We start from the raw sequence: 7,668 nt of genomic DNA, 5'->3' as shown, positions 1-7,668 counted from the left end.
AAAGAATAATGAAGTAATTTTTAATAATGAACTTTAAGGCAGGAAGCATTTACTAGAAATAATGTGAAATATTTTGTAATGATAAAAAGGCAAATATAAGGCAGATAGGACAATCCTAAATGTGTATGCATTCACTAATGTAACTTCAAATATATAGGGGAAAATATGAAAATAGACAACTCCACAATCACTAAGAGGGAGAATTTATCCCATTTATCTTAACAGTAATAGAAAGAGTAGATAATAAATCCTACAGGATGAGATTTTTAGTGTATAATTAAGAAACTCTATCTAATAGTATATAAAGAGAGGAACTATTAAACCCAAAAGTGATGAAATTCACTTTGATTCATCTTCTCATGGACTATTACCAGAGTCCACCTTATAGTGGGCCAGAAGAAAGTCCCAGAAAAATTTAGTCAATTTTAATAAAGAAGAACATATTGTCTAAGTCCTATATAATTAAGCTAGAAGTCAAAGACATTAAAGTTAACTAGAAAAACTACCAATGGCCTGATATGATTCTGATTCTGATATCACTTCTGATCATCAATTAAGACTCTGCACCCAATTCCAGCGTGTGTGTGTGTGTGTGTGTGTGTGTGTGTGTGTGTGTGTGGCAGTGGGGGATATTTCCCCATATGACCAAGCAATTTTTTAAAAATATTTTTTTATTGATTTCAGAGAAGAAGAGAGAGGGAGAAAGAGATAGAAACATCATTGATGAGAGAGAAACATTGACCAGCTGCCTCCTACACACCTCCTACTGGGATTGAGCCTGCATGTGCACAGGGCAAGGTTTGTGGAGTTTCCATGCCCTCTACAGGCATATCACTCTCCCTTGCATCTCCACATGTTCACCAACCCAGAAACTCTCCAAACACATTCATTTGGAGTATTATGAAGACTTTATTATCTAGGCATGACATTAAATCATTGCCCATTGGTGACCGTAGCCCCTTTCTCCTCATGGAAGGAGAGGTGGGGTGAGACTGAAAGTTCAAGCCCTCTAATCACATGGTTAGCTCCACTGGCAGCCAGCCCTCATCCTTAGGTTGTTTTTCAGTCACCAAATTAATAAAATTACCCTTACTGTTCTCATTAGAAAATTCTAAGGGTTTTAGAAGGTCTGGGCCAGAAACTGGTATGAAGACGAAAAATATATATCTTATTATAAATCATATCACAATATTAAACTTGAAAATAAAAGAATATATTTCTAAATATCCTATATGTCAAGAAGCAATCAAAATTGAAATTAAGAAGTTTTTTGAACTGAAATACAAATAATGACAATACATATTAATTACATAATATTCAACTAAACAGTGTATAGAGGGAAATGTATAGTCATATGTACCTATGTTTTTTTAAAAAGGAAAGACTGAAAATGCATTGAAATAACTGTCCATGTCAAAAAATTAGAAAAATAACATATTACATTTAAGTCAGAGGGTCATAATAGAAAAATGAAAAGGAGTCCAAGAAATGAATATAAATGCATAATAGAGAAAGTCGACAAAGAGAAAATTTAGTTTATTGAATGACTTTTATTTATTAAAAAAAACAGTTATTGATTTTTAGAAAGAGAGTAATGGAGAGAGAGAGAGAGAGAGAGAGAGAGAGAGAGAGAGAGAGAGAGAGAGAGAGAGAAATATCGATGTGAGAGCAGGAGGCAGCCAAATATCGACTGGCTGCCTTCTGCATGCCCCCTATTAGGGATGGAGCCCGAAACCAAGACTTGTGCCCTTGACCAGGAATCAAACCAGCAACCTTTCAGTGCACTGGATGAGGCCCAACCAACTGAGCCACACTGGCCAGGGGTCATTGAATGAATTTTTAAAATATCATAAACCCTGGCTAAGTGATTCAGTTGGTTGGAGCATGGTCCCATGCACCGGAGGGTTGAGGGTTTGGTTCCCTGTTGGCACATTCCTAGGTTGTGGGCTCAGTCCTCACTTAGGGCACGTGTAGTGGGTAGGGGGATCAATGTTTCTCTCTCACATCAATGTTTCTCTTTTTCAGTCTAAAAAATCAATGTACATTTTCAGGTGAGGATTAAAACACACACATACACACACACACACACACACACACACACAGATTTAAAATATCATAAAACCCTAACATGCCTCATTAAGAAAATAAATGAAAGAAAACAGGTTACCATGAGCAGAAATAGAAAGGGGACATCACAAAAAAGCATTTATAATAAAAAAATATGATTAGTTTTGTTACCAATAAATTTGACCATTTGGATAAACAAGTATATTAAACAATGCAAATTATCAAGACAGCATTTAAAATAAATATTAGAAAAACTGAATCAGTATTCCAAAGAATTGGCCAATCTCAGATTACTTTTTCAGTTAAATTATTTAAAAATATAAAATATATATATCATTAATTTTTTACAAGAACTTTAACTGATAAGAAAAAAATATCTCACTACTCTACAAATTTTGAGTTACCTCACTTCTCAAACCTGACCTGTGAACATTAAGCAATCTAATATATATATATATATATATATATATATATATATATATATATATACACACATACATACACTAGAGGCCTGGTGCACGAAATTCGTGCACGGAGGGGGGTTGTCCCTCAGCCCAGCCTGTACCCTCTCCAATATGGGACCCCTCAAGGGATGTCCGACTGCCCGTTTAGGCCCAATCCCTCACAATCCAGGACTGCTGGCTCCCAACTGCTTGCCTGCCTGCCTTCCTGATTGCCCCTAACCCCTTCTGCCTGCCAGCCTGATCACCCCCTAACTACTCTGCTGCCAGCCTGTTTGCCCCCAACTTTCCTCCTCTGCCGTCCTGGTCACCCCTAACTGCCCTCTCCTGCAGGGTTGATCACCTCCAACTGCCCTCCCTTGCAGGCCTGGTCCTTCTCAACTGCCCTCCCTTGCAGGCCAGGTGCCTCCCAACTGCCCTCTCCTACTGGCCAACTTGTGGTGGCCATCCTGTGTCCACATGGGGGCAGGATCTTTGACCACATGGGGGCAGCTATATTGTGTGTTGCAGTGATGATCAATCTGCATATTACTCTTTTATTAGATAGGATAGAGGCCTGGTGCATGGTGAGGGCCAGCTGGTTTGCCCTGAAGGGTGTACCAGATCAGGTGGGGGTTCCCTTGGGGTGTGGGGCGGCCTGAGTGAGGGGCCTGTGGTGGTTTGCAGGCTGGCCACACCCCCTGGCAACCCAAGCAGAGGCCCTGGGATCTGGAATTTATTTTCCTTCTACAATTGAAACTTTGTAGCCTGGAGCGGAGCCAAGCCTAGGGCTCCCTCCGAGGCTGGCAGCCATTTCTGTTGGGGTTATAATTGAAACTTTGATGCCTTAAGCGGGTGGGCCCAGCCAGGGTGTGCAGAAAGCTTTGCTTCCCCTGTTGCCGGCGGCAACCCTGACCTGCTCTCTCAAGCTTTATTCTGCCGCCATTTGTTTGAATTTGTTTACCTTCTATAATTGAAACTTTGTAGCTTGAGTGGAGGCTTAGGCCTGGCAAGGGCAGGCCAACTGAGCATGTGATGTGACATCAGTAGTTTCATCAAGAGAGATCGAAAAATATTTACACTTCCTTATGTCTCTCTTTAATTGATGTTGTACGTTTGTGTTCAGTCTCATTATTCAGTCTTTTATGATATTTCTACTGAGTGGCAACTCAGATATTCTCTTAATAATTGCATCTTTATTCTGCATATCGTGAAATAGAACTGGTGCACATCTTAAGAGAGTTTCTTTAATAAATTCTCCCTCACTGAGCACTTTTCCATGCTGAGCTATAGAGTGAGAAATGCTCAAACTTGCAGATGTTAAATTTGTAGAGCCTTTCATAAATTTAAGGATGGAATTAGATTGGCTCTTATAAAGGTGTAGCTGCCTGGAAATGTATTCCTTCCTTTCATCCTCACTTTTTTGTAAGAGCTGGGAATGATTAGTTTCAAAATGTCTATTTATATTCCACGTTCTGCTTACTACCATTTCAGTACATAGAACGCAAAATGATCTGCCATTTTTTTCTATAAAGCCATACATCTTGGTCCATGTCTCTTGAAAGGGTCGGCCACTGCCACTACCACTTCCTTTACTTAACCTTAGTTTTTTATTTTTTGGGTTCTCCATCAGGGGGGCAGTGACAGAAGATAGAATTATAGATAGCTTGTTAAGCCTGCAGGCAATTAGGGGTTAACTAGCCTAACTAACCACAAAATGGTGCATATAACTGTCTTTTAGGAAAGGGCAGGGTTAATAGCAGAAATAGGGGTTAATAAGGATGCACAACAGTAATAGTGGTGAAATGGAGTCTGCACTATGGAGCAAGATGGTGTTCCTTATGTGAATTAAAATGGCTGCCACTATTTCTAATGGTGGGAAACGGCACCCATAGCACGCCACAAACCCTCGCCTCTCCAGCCTCCCCCTCACTTATCTCAGTAATGATGGATTAGAAATCCATGACACCCCAGAACAGTAGATAATGGTTGCTGTGGTTAACTGTTATTTGGTTACTGGTAATGGTAGGGCCCCCAGAGATGCATCCCCCACTGCGTTCTGCTGCTCCCTGCTCTGCCGGCGGAAGTGAGGGCAAAGATCCCAGCTTAACCGGAAGTCCCAGAACTAGACGCTCTGTGCCGGATTTCTGTAGTTTTGGCCTACAGACCTCCGGCAAAGAGTGTCTAATAGGGGAGGATGAAACATTTGCGACTAGAGTCTTGGAGTTAGAGTCTAACTCCAAGACTCTAGTCGCAAATGTTTCATCCTCAGGAGCAGCAAATGTTTCATCCTCAGCATGCGGCCTCCTCAGCGGCCGCGTGTCATCAGAAATGGCTACGCGTGTCAGTGCTGACACGCGTGTCATAGGTTCGCCATCACTGATATAGGATATACACTGAGTGGCCAGGTTATTATGCATTCAGAGATCATAATAATCTGGCCACTCAGTGTATAGAATAGATTAAAGAGAGAGATATGGAGTCAGGAAGAGGCTATTGCAGTAATTAAGCATGAGAGAATGTTGGACAGAACTTGAGATGAGGCAGTAATATGGAGAGTTACTGATATATAAAAGCTATATGGGAGCTAGAAGACATGGTACTTGACAGATTTTTAGAAGTAAAGAAGTAAGGAGTAAATGTGTAACTTTTCCAGGTTTGCCTACCTATCCACATGTCCTTGTGCCAAACAGAATTATTGCCTTCATTTACAATTGTGATCATGTCATTCCTCTGATGAAAGCTCTTCAGTGGTTTTCATCATGCTTCTACTTAGGGGAAAAAATACATATCAAATACTTAGGAATAAAATATGTGCAAGATTTCTGTACTGACCAGTAAAAAATATTGCTAAAGGCAATTAAATAAGACACTACTAGATAAAGTATTATCATATTCATTGAATAAAAAAATAAATTTTATTAAAATGTCAATTATATCTAGATTATTGTATAAATTAAATATAATTCCAATAATATCTTAACCATAGGAGGTTATTTTATTATTTTGTAAATGTGAGAAGCTAAGGCTACTGTGAATATTCTGAGTATGGAAAACAAACCATGGTATCTTGAAGAAAAACAACATAGCAAGGGTGTCTGCCCTACTAGTTTGCCAGACCTATTATGAAACTATAGAAATTAATATGATGTGATACTGGCAGATAAAATAGATGTTTGTGCACATGGACCCAGGGAAAATCTCTGAGACTGAAAATTTACCTCCACAATTGTAGGTCAGGAAAAGATCGAAGAAAGAGGGCCAGCCACTCCAATCTAATAATTAATAGAGTTTCTTAAGGGAAATTTACATACCAGGCATGTCTTGGGCAACTGCAAGATGAAATGGGTTCTTATGCCACCTAGAAGGTGTCAATGAATTATATAAGGTAAATGGTGGGGCAGGGCAGTAGTCACAGGTACTAGTACATTAATGCTACCAGATATGGGAAATTACATATTTGACCAAGTCAGGACAACAACCTGTTCCAGGAACTATCACATAGCAGGAAGCAAAGGAAGGGTGCTGATTTATGTCAGGATAACATCAATTACTATCAGACAGTCTCTAAGGGGGTGGGGTGGGGTGGTGTTACAGAAAGCAACCTCCTTTATGTATTGGGTCCAGCTTGTGGGACAGACAGCAGTTACATCATGGAACAGTCTCTCCTTCACAAGAAGCCAAATGATCTTGTCAATAATATGTGCTGGGTAGATATGAAATAAATTTGTAAAAGATACATCTTTATCTCTACATCATGCTGCTTGACTTCATATTGAAGTGTCAAAGTTTGATGGATAAAGCTGTTGAAGGAAAACATAGAAGTACAACTTTATGATAGGACAGATAGATCTTCAAATCAATGTGAAAAAGACATACAGCTCAATAGAAGACATACAGCTCAGAAGACTGGCAAAGAGCTTCAACAGTCATTACTAAAAAGAGGCTATCTAATGGCCAGTAAATTTATAAAAGGACTAGCGTTCCCGTTGCAGGAAAAATCCTGCAATAGGGTTAACTGCTGCACTCTACCCCACCCCGCCTGCTCTCCTCCCTTGTCCCCCGCCCCGCGATCTCCGCGATCTCCGCCAGCCCCCCTGCTTTTGTAACTTCTCTGCCAGCCCGCTCTCCTTCCTTCTCCCCTGGCCCCGCCTCCGCTCCTCCCTTCTCCCCTGGCCCCGCCTCTGCTCCTCCCTTCTCCCCTGGCCCCGCCTCCGCTCCTCCCTTCTCCCCCAGCCCCGCCCCCGCTCCTCCCTTCTCCCCTGGCCCCACCCCTTCTCCCCCGGCCCCGCCTGCTCAACTTCCTTCTCCCCCAGCCCCGCCTCCGCTCCTCCCTTCTCCTCCCCCCGGCTTGCTTGCTTCTCTGCAGCTTTGCTCCCTTCTGCAGCTCTTGGCTTCTTTCTATAATGTCGCAATATGCAAATTAGCCGCCATCTTTGTTTTGATAATTTGCATATTTGTCCTAATTGGATGGTGGGCGTGGCTTGGCTGGTGGGCGTGGCTTGGGCATAGCGAAGGTGCGGTCAATTTGCATATTTATCTATTATTAGATTAGATGTTCAAAGTATTAGTAATGAGGGAAATGCAAACTTCACTAAGTCTTATACTATTTTCCTTTCAGGAAGAGATCTATGACGTATTCATCTTGCCTTCAAGAGGAAAATCCTCTGCTTACTATCTATGCTGTGAACATTATCTAGCTTGTGGCTATGGGGCCCATGGCCAAAAGAATATAATCTTGTTAATATGACACTTAGTAATATTTTCAATAATCCTCTGCCTATTTTCATTCATACCACTTAACTCTTCTATTTGGAAAGACTACAATATATTTGAACAGCCCTTCAATTTGTTACCACATGAGCAGTGTGTTTACTAAAATCCTAACTTTTGATACATTATTTTTTCACTTAGAATGACTTTCTATATCTTTTGAAATCCTTCCGAACCTCTCAAAGTTATTATACGTCCGTAAAGATGGTGAATAGGAGGTCCCCTGCTTATATCCCTCATAACAATAGTCAGCCATTACAGACAAAAGTGCCTTTATTCCTATAAAGGAATCCAGATAGAAACTTTTTAAAAATTTAAAGTCTATATTGTTGAAAGTATTACATATGTCTCATTTTTCCCCCATTGACCTCTCCCCGCCCACTGCTGC

Source organism: Cnephaeus nilssonii (assembly GCF_951640355.1).
Source record: "Cnephaeus nilssonii genome assembly, chromosome: 5".
Taxonomy (NCBI): Eukaryota; Metazoa; Chordata; class Mammalia; order Chiroptera; family Vespertilionidae; genus Cnephaeus; species Cnephaeus nilssonii.
The sequence above is the reverse complement of the archived record's forward strand: the minus strand, read 5'-3'. Positions refer to the sequence as shown.